Source organism: Dipodomys merriami, unplaced genomic scaffold (genome assembly GCF_024711535.1).
Source record: "Dipodomys merriami isolate MVZ:Mamm:240054 unplaced genomic scaffold, mDipMer1.0.p SCAF_18, whole genome shotgun sequence".
Taxonomy (NCBI): domain Eukaryota; kingdom Metazoa; phylum Chordata; class Mammalia; order Rodentia; family Heteromyidae; genus Dipodomys; species Dipodomys merriami.
The window spans coordinates 8,235,021-8,247,860 of NW_027203159.1; positions in this window are offsets into that span (position 1 = coordinate 8,235,021).

Below are 12,840 nucleotides of genomic sequence, written 5' to 3' on the forward strand. Positions count from 1 at the left end.
AGAACCCAGTTTTTGCAGCTCCCAAGAAGGTGGATAATATGGCAGGAACTCCCAAATACCTCTCAGTCCTATGTATCAACATTAATGGATGTAACTCTCCAATTAAGCGACATAGACTGTCTAGTTGTATTAAAAAATAAGATCCTCCTATCTGCTGCCTTCAGGAGTCACTTCTTGCCCGTAAATACAAACATATTTTCAATGTTAAAGGCTGGAACAAAATCTACCAAGCAAACGGCGCCCATAAACAGGCAGGAATTGCAATCCTAATATCACATATCATAGACTTCAAATTAAAATTCGTGAGAAGAGATAAAGAAGGTCACTACATATTAATTAAGGGTTATGTCCTTCAGGAGGATATTACAATTCTAAATAGCTATTCACCAAACAACGGAACACCCAAATTTATCCAAGAAACACTGCTTTCCCTCAAATCTCACATATATACAAAGATATCAATTGTTGGGGATTTCAACACACCACTCTCCTCACTAGATAGATCAACTCGGCAAAACCTCAACAGAGAAACCGCAGACCTATACAGCTGCATAGATCACCTAGATTTAAAAGACATCTACCGAACATTTCACCCAGCAGCATCAGAATACACTTTTTTTCTCAGCAGCACATGGAACTTTTTCTAAAATAGATCACATTTTAGGCCACAAAGCAAACCTGTCCAAATTCAGAAACATTGAAGTTATACCTTGCAATCTCTCTGACCAAAATGGAATAAAATTAGAACTCAACACTAAAAGCCACCAAAGAAAGTCCAGTAACACATGGAGATTGAACAACATTCTGCAGAATCATGAGTGGGTCATGGAAGAGATTAGAAAGGAAAATCAAATGTTCATGCTATTCACCAAAAATGAGCACACAAATTACCAGCTCCTCTGGGACAAATCAAAGACAGTACTCAGTAGCAAGTTTATACCTCTGAGTTTCTACATCAGCAAATTGGAGAGATCTGAAATCAACAATTTAATGAGACATCTGAACCTACTTGTAAAAGAGCAGCAAAATAAACCCCAATCCAGTAGACAGAAAGAAATAATTAAAATTAAATCAGAATTAAATGAATTAGAAACCAAAAAAATTGTAGAAAGAATCAACAAAACAAAGAGTTGGTTCTTCAAAAAAATTTAAAAAGTTGACAGATCCTTAGGAAATCTTATGAGAAAAAGAAGACAACACATCCAAAGGAATAAACTCAGAGATGAGAATGGGAACATCACTACAGAAACAACCAAGATTCAGAACATTAGAAGTGAATACTTCTCAAAACTTTATGCTAATAAGTTTGAGAACTTGGCAGAAATGGACCTTTTCCTAGCAAATATTGACATGCCAAAACTAAACCAGCTTAACAGGCCATTATCAAGCATTGAAATAGAAAGAGCAATAAGAGACCTCTCATCTATGAAAAGTCCAGGACCAGATGGTTTTACAGCGGAATTCTACAAGGCCTTCAAAGCAGAGCTCACACCATTACTCCTCCAACTCTTCAATGAAATTGAAAGAGAAAGTTCACTACCGAACACATTCTATGAAGCCCTCAAAACCTCATCCCAAAACGAGTCAGAGACTCATCACAAAAAAGAGAACTATAGACTCATTTCCTTGATGAACACTGGTGCAAAACTTGTCAACAAACTTTGGCCAATCGACTTCAACAATTCATTAAAAAAATTACACACGACAATCAAACAGGTTTCATTTCAGGGATGTAAAGCCGGTTCAATATACCCAAATCAATTATTATTATTCATCACATAAAGAGGAGCAAGGATAAGAACCACATGGTTATCTCAATAGATGCAGAAAACGCATTCGACAAGATCAAACACCCCTTTATGATGAAGGTTTTGGAAAAATTAGGAATCCATGGAACATTCCTCAATACAATAAAGGCTGTATATGACAAACCAACAGCCAGCATTTTACTTAATGGTGAAAAACTAATGGATATATGTGCATAGATTTTGATATTCTCTTCTTGTCATTGACTTATACTAATTATTACAAATAAGGGAAACCAAGGGACCTATGTTTCTTTGGGCCTGGCTTACTTTATGTAATATAATTTTTGCAAGATTTTCCATTTCCTAACAAATGGGAGTGATGTGATCCTTTATGATGTAGGCATATAATTTATATATATATATATTTATGAATATACATATTCATATATATATGTATACTTATATGTAGCATAAATATAATATATGTCAGTTATATATATATTCTTCGTCTACATATAAAAAGAATTATATCAATATTCACATATTTCAGTAAGATTTCACTACCCTAATTTTTGATGTGAACATGATGTCATACACACACACACACACACACACGCACACACACATACACACACAAACACACACAAACACAGAGTTAACACCCTGAAAATAAACATTAAAGAATGAATGATGATGTGGCTTGTCACTAAACCAAGTAGCTTAACCAGGACAGAATCCCACTTTGAAGAGTCTTTTATTCAGTCACTCACATTTTCCTGTGCCTTGAATTATTTACCCAAAACTCATTCAACTCTAAATAAACAGTGTTATTGTAGATCAAAATTGAAAAAAGTAAGACAAAACACCACACATGTTAATTCCATTTGTGGTGCTGGAAAATTTATGTGTAGTACAATTGGGCATTCACTTTATTCCAAAACCAGTTTATTTTGATGCCAAATTCATCATGTTTCTCTTTGAAAGTACATGGATTTAGGTCCTGGCTTACTTTCAGAGTATGTCCTAGGGAAATTTGTCATTGCAGATTAGAATTACAAACAATACTTGCCTTCCCTCACCATTTTGTACATTAGAATATTAATGTACACAATAGTTTGGTTTGAAAATTATCATATAACGGCTACACTGCATCTTTCAGAGTGGGAAATATACATCCATTGTAAATTTCAATGAGTTATCAAATATCCTAATTCTTTATTTCATACTATACACAGTACACACGAAATGAAGCATCTTCATCATGGACAAAGTTAACAAAATGAAAACACTGAAATTGAATTACCATTTAGCAAAGTATGTTTACATTTCAATGATTTGACATTTCATACCATTAAAATATGCATTCAAAGTTGAAATGGTTGAAAATGGCACTGATGAATATCCTCAAGTAATGATGTGCTCTGAAGTCCTCGTAGATCGAAGAAAAGTTGCTAATGGCCAAGCAAGCATATGAAGAGTAATCATGATATTCTGTCCTTCCCAACAAGTAGCAGGGGGTTGTCCATATGATATGTGCTCGTAATGCTTACATTGTTCCTATGATATAGTTCTACTGAAATAGTATATTTCTTTTTTTATTATGATTCATGTTTGTTATGTGAAAATACAGTGCTGAGTGGTTACGATTACATGAGCAATGTAATGATTACATTTTTTATCAAGCATTGTTGCCCCCTCCTTTTTAGACCATTACCATAACTGCCTTCCTATCACCACCCACCCCTACCCGCCCAAAATTGTAAAGTTCATTTTCAACATAGCCTCTTGTACATTTCGTTGTTGCAATGGGTGCAAGTGTATTCCTATTTAAACAAGTTGATTTTTTCCCTTCCCTTCCACAAACTATATCAACATCAAATACAGTGAAAACAGGGGTTATACCGTAGGGGAGGAACATACAATGCAACAAAAAATCAACTTATAAATATGTTAAAAACAATAGAAAGAAAGAAAAACCATTTTCATCTTTGTCTTGGGGTTCATTTCGCCAAGCATTAACTTATCTGACCTTTTCTGCTTGTCTCAGACATATACTGGTAATTGAAAATAAGGGAAACTATGGAACCTCTGTTTCTTTGGGCCTGGTTTACTTCACTTAATATAAATCCCCCAACAACAAATCCTCAAAGAAACAACTGCCCAATAAATATGTGAGCAAATGACTCACATAGAAATTTATGAAGGGACAAGAAGGATGGCCAATAGACACATGAACTAATGCTCAAACCCTTCTTGCCATAAAAGAAATGCAAATCAAAACAACACTTAGATACTACCTCTCCCCAGTACGAATAGCTATAATCAAGAATTCTAACAATAGATGATTCACGGAATGTGGACAAAAGGGAACCCTACTACATTGTTGATGGAAGTGCAAACATTCAACTACTTTGGAAATTAGTATGGGGGTTCCTCAAAAGACTCCACATAGAACTCCCCTATGACATAGCAATACCCCTTTTGGGCAGTTACATGAATGATCACAAAAAAGACCACACTAAAGCTTCCAGCACAACTACGTTTATTACAGCATTATTTATCATAGCTAAGATTGGAACCAACCCAGATGCCCCACAATATATGAATGGATCAAGAAAATGGAGAATATATACACAATGGCATTCTATGCCTCCATCAGAAAGGATGGAAATACTTGGAAAATTTGTATTTCCTTAAGGTGATCATGTTCATGTGCATATTTTGTCATTCAATAAAATTATTTTATCATTTACATGGAAAAGCAGTGTATTATGTAATTTGAAATACCCATTAGTTACTTTTAAACTTTGTTTTTTACGGAAAAAAGTGTACAGAGGAGTTGTAGTTAAATTAGTAAAGTATGAGTATATTTCCTGGAGTATTGTTACCTCCTCCTTTGGTTTTTCCCTACCAACCCTTCCTTTCCCACTTCCCTACCTCCTCCCTCCCCCCAATTTTAAAGTTTATTTTCAAAACAGTGTCTTGTATACGTCATTGTTACAATGGGTCAACTTGTATCCTTGTTTCAGCATTTTGTTATGTCGTTTTCCCTCCACAAATTACAAAAAAATTATATACAAGGTGCAGGGCAACAACGTCAAATACAGTGGAACAGTTTGTACCATGGGGAAAGAACATACAAGAGAAATAAAAAAATCTCACAGTATATTTTAGATACGTTGAAAACAACAGCAAGAAAGAAAACAGAAGTTGTGCCCTGTCTTGGGGTTCATTTAACTTACCATCAACTTATATGGATATATGTGCATAGATTTTGATATTCTCTTCTTGTCCTTGACTTATACTAATTATTGCAAATAAGGGAAACCATGGGACCTATGTTTCTTTGGGCCTGGCTTACTTTACTTAATATAATTTTTGCAAGATTTTCCATTTCCTAACAAATGGGAGTGATGTGATCCTTTATGATGTATGCATATAATTTATATATATATATATATTTATGAATATACATATTCATATATATACATATACTCATATGCATACATATATATGTCTATGCAATGAAATAAGATGCCTTTTCCAAATTTTATATGAACCATATTTAATTTTAATAAGATAAATTATTGATCAGAGAAATGCACAAGGTGTTTCTTTATGAACATTCCATCTTCAGCATAAATTGAATGAATAAAATTTAAAACTGTTGAAGATTTTAAAGTTAAAGAATATATCAACATGCTCTCTCGAAAATAGAAACTGTCGAAACAAGAATGCCAAACATATTAGATCTACATTTTATGTTTAAAATCTTCTGGTGATAATGATTCTCACACCATATATACTGTTTTTCTTCAATTTCAGAGTCCAAAGTGAATCTAATATATTGCTTGCAATTAGGAAGGAAGACGTTTATTGTGAACTGTATGCTATATAATCATTGTACATGTTTTATTTATTTTTAGTTCACATAGTTCTGAAAATGTACTCATATTTTGAATGTTTGGCCCCTATCATGCCATTTAAAAAAATTTTACCTGCACTTTCCCCTCACCTAATAGAAATTACTTCAGAGTTTCTTAAGGATGATTAGAAGGATAAATGTGTAGACAGTGAAGGATATTGAATATCATAAAATAGTAATTTGTCCAGCCTGGATTAAGAGTAATTGCTTACCAAAGAAATTTTCTTCAAAAAGGGAATGCTATTGGGAAATATGTTTCGTTAGATATAAAATTGTCTGTAGAGGGGCTGGCAAGGTGGCTCAGTGGTAGAGCGCTTTCCTAGCATGCCTGAGGCCCCCTGGGTTCGATTCTTCAGCACCACATAAGCAAAAAGAAAAAATCGGAAGTGGCGCTGTAGCTCAAGTGGTAGAGCGCTAGCCTTGAGCTGAAGAGCTGAAGGATAATCTTACTTTCTTGAATGAATCCAGTTCAATTCAAAAGAAGAATTTCCCACATTATCTTCAAATAATTTGTGAACATGGTTATTTGTTTTAGCTCTATATTTCTCTGAAAATTTCCATTTACCTGAATCATTGATATCTGTGTTTCCTCTTCAGGAGGAAGCCACATTCAATTTGGATGGAAGTCTTTAATGCAAATATCTTTGGAAATGATATAAAATTTCTTCAGTGTTGTTTCAATATCTGAGGGTACCTTCTCTACCATTTTATACTTGACTTTCATCTACTGCCATGTGCCTTTGAAGCACATTGTAGGAGGATATTCCTTGCCAAAGTATTTATTAGAGGTTAGGATTCTTATGTAATCAGTAGGGTTGAAGTATTTGACTACAGAAGAGGATGTTTGCCATGTGAGAATCTTGCTCACATATCTGATAGGTGTTAAAATATGAGGGTTTCTGATTATGGGAATATTTGAGCAAGAGGATGAAGGGGTACCTTCCCACCACTGTTCTTTAAGGAGTTAGGATGTCTTGTGTGATCTTTAAAGGTCTTCAAAAATTACTAGAATTAATCCTGTGTTTGATGTCTTACTCCCAAGATGGTATTCATAATTTTTCCCTTGGTTTCTGGGCCCTCCACAGTCTGTGATGGTCTATGATCAGCAGGAAGAAGATTACAACTCCTTGTCAATTCATGCTGACGGTGAACAGAATCCACTTGCACATGGTCTTTCAATCTTTGTCCCAGGCTCTGTCTGTTGATATGGCAGCTGTGGCTGTGAACAGCTTCATGTTATTGAATCTGTCTCATTCACCAAGCTTCCTGATTTTTTTTCCTCTCTGTACTATCTTGGCACCCCTAGGTATGTTTCTGTAGACTTGGACCTTTCACTGGTTTCAACTCTGATCTGAGCCCCCAGTTTCTCCTCCCTCATCTTCCTCCGAAATTTGTTGCTGCTTTTCTAAACGTAATATGTGAAGCTGTTTTTTCACTTGTTTTATACATTAATTTCCTATGTTTTATCCAATGTTGTCATTGTATTTGAAAACCAATACAACAACAAGCCTCAGGAAACAACATGTTGGAAGTAAATTTTATACCAGTGGGAGAGGATACATTGAAATACAAGAAAAATGTGAGAAAAATGAGGAGTAGGTATGAACATACGACCAGAAAATTACTGCTTTACATATGAAAGTCTAATCCCTCTGTACATCACCATGACAATAATATTGATTTAAAAAGAAGAGTATTCATACACACAGGCTTTTCAACTCTCATAAATGTCCATGTAGATACTAATGTCGATGTGTTTGCAGTCCATATATAGACATGTGGAAATAGTTCTTTTCTCTTTACAGCCCAAAATGAATAGAAATGACACATTTTATACTATGTCTCCAGATTTCAAGCCATCATTTACAAATTAATGTTGAAATCCTTTTTTTCAAATATTTCTGTATCAATCCAAATAACATTTGGAATTGCAAATGAGGAGAAATCCTGTTGTTCAAATATTCCATAATCAGAAACCCTCATATTTTAACACCTATCAGAAATGTGAGCAAGATTCTCACATGTCAATCATCCTCTTCTGTAGTCAAATACTTCAACTCTACTGATTACATAGGAATCCTAAACTCTACTAAATAATTTGGCAAGGATAATCTTCATAAAATGTGGTTCTTGATCCAAGTAAACAATGAATGTCTCATATTTGAAGATTTAAATCCACTAATATTGAGAATTATGATTGAGAGGTGTTTGGTTTTTCCTGCCATGTAACTCATCATCTAGGGGCCAGTGACAGCAGGGTTCTTCCTATGCTTCTAGTATTCTCTTGTTTGGGGATGTTTCTTACCCTTTATTGTTCTATTGTCGTTTTCTGTGTTTTGGACATCTTTAACTTTTGGAGGGATGGTTTGGTGGAGATACATTGTTTACATTTTTAAACTTTCCTTATCCAAGGTTATTATTTGACCTACTAGTTGGCAAAAAGTATTTTTCTAGGTACAGTAGTGAATAGTGGATAGTTACTGGATAGTTAGTGTATAGTTAGTGGATAGTTAGTGGACAGTTTTTTGTCTTTGTGGCGTGGCATATATATCATTCCAGGCTCTTCTTGTTTTAATGGACTCTGCTGAGAAATATGAAGTTATTATGATTGTTTTCCCATTATAGGTGATTGATCATTTCTCCTTGACAGCTTTAAGGATCCTTTCCTTAAATTGAATTGACTCAGTGCAGAATATTACGTGACAGGGGAGAAGATGCAAAACTGGATCACAATACGGAACTCAATCAATGTAATACATCACATAAACAAGAACAAAGATAAGAACCATATGATTATTTCAATAGCTGCAGAAAAAACAATTGACATGGTCCAACTCCCCTTTATGAAGAAAGCAATGAACAAACTATACAGGGAACATTTCTCAATTCATGAAAGTGTGTTTATGACAAAACTAAAGAAAGCATTATATTTTATCATGTAAAGTTAATGCCATTTCCTCTAAACTCTGGAAGAAGAAAGGAATGACAACTCTCTCCATTCCTATTCTATATTAGAATTACAAGGCCTTGTTAGAGCAATTAGACAAGATGCAAACATAAAGAGGAAGATGAAGTAAAATTCTCCCTCTTTGCAGATGACATGATCTTGTATTTAAAGCACCCATTGACTCCACTCCCAAGTTACTCTAGCTGAGTAGAATATTTGGAAAAGTAGAAAATTAACTCCCAAAAATTAGTGGCTTTCTTTAATGCCATAATGAAAACATCAGATCTGAAATCGGCAAACAACTCTGGAATAGCAACAGAAAAAATTAAATATCTAAGAATTAAAGAGGTGCAGGACCCTTCTGATGAATAGTTTCAAAGCCTCGTGCTGGGAAGATGGCTCAGTGGTAGAGTGCATCCCTTGTATGCATGAGGCCCTGGGTTAGATTCCTCAGCACCACATAAGCAAAAAGAAAAAAGCCGGAAGTGGTGCAGTGGCTGAAGTGGTAGAGCGCTAGCCTTGAGCTGAAGAGCTGAGGGACAGCGCCCAAGCCCAGAATTCAGGCTCCACGACCGTACTCCCCCACAAAAAAAGGAAATGTTTCAAAACCTGAAAAAGGAAATTAAAGGAGAACTAAGCAAATGGAAAGAGTTGGAAGATTAAAATCGTGAAAATGGCAATAATACCAAAGACTATGTACATTTTCTTTTTTTTTTTTTTTTCAAAATACACAGTAAGTTTTATTAGAAGCAGCACTACATTGGCTTAGGTTTTACTGGTCTAAATGCAAGTCTGTTTTAGGCAACAGTTGGCTTCCTTCTGGATTGCCCTGAAGTAGACAGACTTATCCTCTTGTTTACATGTGCAGTTCCTCTCTTTTTTTTTTAATATTATTTTATTTTATTTGAGAACATACTGTACAGAGGGGCTAAAATTACATGGGCAGGATAATACATACATTTCTTACCAAGCATTGCAGCCTCCTACTTTTTTAGCCTTCACCTCCCTTCCCAGCCTCCCCCCTCCCCCCACCCAATTATACCCCCCTCCCCCCCCCACCGACTTTGTAAAGCTGGTTTTGACATGACATTTTGTACTTCTCATTGTTGCAACAGGTCCACCTGAATCCTTAAACGACTTGTTTGCCCCCATCTCCTCCACATGTTATACTGACATCAAATATAGTGAAAGCGGGGGTTACACTGTGGGGGAGGGACATACAAAGCAACAAAGAAATAATTTTATAAATGCGTTAGAAACATATGCATGAAAGACACGAAAACATTAAAATACATATTTAAGGGTTCATTTTCCTATCATCACATTATCTGACCTTTTCTGCTTGACTCATACCTATATTAGATATTGCAAATAAGGGAAACCATGGGACCTATGCTTCTTTGGGCCTGGCTTACTTCACTTAATATAATTTTTTCCAAACCTTTCCATTTCCTAACAAATGGGGAAATGTCATTCTTTTGATGGAGGCATAGAAGTCCATTGTGTATATATACCACATTTTCTTGATCCATTCATCTACTGAGGGGCTTCTGGGTTGGTTCCATATCTTAGCTATGGTAAATAATGCTGCAATAAACATAGTTGTGCTGGTAGCTTTAGTGTGGTCTTGTTTGTAAACATTTGGGTAAATGCCCAAAAGTGGGATTGCTGGATCATAGGGGAGATCTATGTGAAGTCTTTTGAGGAACCTCCATACTGCTTTCCAAAGTGGTTGAACCAGTTTACATTCCCACCAACAATGAAGTAAGGTTCCTTTCTGTCCACATCCCCTCCAGCATCTGTTGTTGTTAGAGTTCTTGATTTTTGCTGTTCTAACTGGAGTGAGGTGATATCTCAATGTTGTTTTGATTTGCATTTCTTTTATGGCTAGGGATGTTGAACATTTCTTCATGTGTCTATTGGCCATCCTTCTTTCTTCTTCAGAGAAGCTTCTCTTTAAGTCTTTCGCCCACTTATTTATTGGGCAGTTGTTTCTTTGAGGATTTGTTGTTGGGTGGTTTAATTTTTTGAGTTCCAAGTATATTTTAGATATGAGACCCTTGTCCGTTGTATGGCTAGTAAAGATCTTCTCCCAATCCGTGGGCTTTCTATTGATCTTGCTAGCTATGTCATTTGCCCTGCAGAAGCTCTGCAACCGTATGCAATCCCATTTGTCCAACCTTTCTTTGATTTGTTGTGCTTCCGGGTCTCTATTCAGAAAATTTCGGCCTGAGCCAAGGAGACCTAAGGTTTCTCCTATTCCATCCTGTAATGTTTTCAGAGTGTCTGCTTTGAGTTCAAGGTGTTTGATCCATTTGGAGTTGATTCTGGTGCAGGGTGATATATAAGGATCTAGCTTTAGTTTTCTACATGTAGTTAACCAATTTTGCCAGCACCATTTACTGAAGCGGCTGTCTTTCTTCCATTCTATTGTTTTAGCTTCCTTATCGAAGATTAGATGGCTTTAGGTCTGTAGGTTCATTTCTGGGTTTTCAATTCTATTCCATTGGTCCTGAGGTCTGTTGTTATGGCAATACCAAGCTGTTTTGATTACTATGGCTTTATAGTAGAGTTTGAAATTTGGTATTGATATTCCTCCAGCAGTGTTCTTTCCGTTGAGGCACATTTTTGCTATTCGGGGTCTTTTATTGTTCCATATGAATTTTTGGATTGCCTCCTCTATTTCCTTGAAGAATGAGGGTGGAATTTTGATAGGTATTGCGTTGAATTTGTAGATAGCCTTGGGAAGTATTGCCATTTTCACGATGGTAATCTTGCCAATCCAGGAGCATGGGAGGTTTTGCCATTTTTTAAGTTCTGTGTTGATTTCCTTTTTAAAGATTTTAAAGTTTTCATCATAGAGGTCCTTCACTTCTTTGGTTAAGTTAATTCCTAGGTATTTTATTTTTTGTGGGGCTATTACAAATGGAGTTGCTTTCCTAATTTCAGCCACACTTTTCTCATTGTTGGCACATAGAAAAGCCATTGATTTTTGGGGGCTAATTGTATAACCTGCTACTTTGCCAAAGTTTTGAATCAGGTTGAGTATTTTGGGAGTGGAGTCCATGGGATTCTTTAAATACAAGATCATGTCATCTGCAAAGAGGGAGAGTTTTATTTCTTCTTTCCCTATTTGGATCCCCTTTATGTCTGCATCTTGTCTTATTGCTGTAGCTAGGCATTCTAATACTAGATTGAAGAGAAGTGGAGAGAGTGGGCATCCTTGTCTCGTTCCTGAGTTAAGAGGAAATGGCTTTAGTTTTTCACCATTGAGTATAATGCTGGCTGTAGATTTGTCATATACAGCGTTTATTGTATTGAGGAATGTTCCATGGATTCCTAATTGTTCCAGAACCTTCATCATGAAGGGGTGTTGGATCTTGTCGAATGCTCTTTCTGCATCTATTGAGATAACCATGTGGTTCTTATTCTTGCTCCTGTTGATGTGATGAATAATATTAATTGATTTGCGTATATTGAACCAGCTTTGCATCCCTGAAATGAATCCTGTTTGATCATGGTGTATGATTTTTTGGATGAATTGTTGAAGTCGATTGGCCAAAATTTTGTTGAGAAGTTTTGCATCAATGTTCATCAAAGAAATGGGTCTATAGTGCTCTTTCTTTGATGAGTCCTTGCCTGGTTTTGTGATGAGGGTTATGATGGCTTCATAGAATGTGTTCGGTAGTGAGCTTTCTCTTTCATTTTCATTGAAGAGTTGGAAGAGTATTGGTGTGAGCTCTGCTTTGAAGGCCTTGTAAAATTCCGCTGTAAAACCATCTGGTCCTGGACTTTTCTTAGCTGGGAGGTCTCTTATTGCTGTTTCAATTTCAGTGCTTGATATGGGCATGTTAAGCTGGTTTAACTACTCTTGGTTTAGTTTTGGCATGTCAATATTTGCTAGGAAAAGGTCCATTTCTGTCAAGTTCTCAAACTTATTAGCATAAAGTTTTGAGAAGTATTCCCTTATAATGTTCTGAATCTTGGTTGTTTCTGTGGTGATGTTTCCATTCTCATCTCTGAGTTTATTAATTTGGGTGTGTTCTCTCCTTTTTCTGATTAGATTTGCTAAGGGTCTGTCAATTTTGTTAAGTTTTTCAAAGAACCACCTCTTTGTTTTGTTGATTCTTTCTATAGATTTTTGGATTCTAATTCATTTAATTCTGATTCAATTTTGATTATTTCTTTCCGTCTACTGGATTGGGGTTTATCTTGCTGCT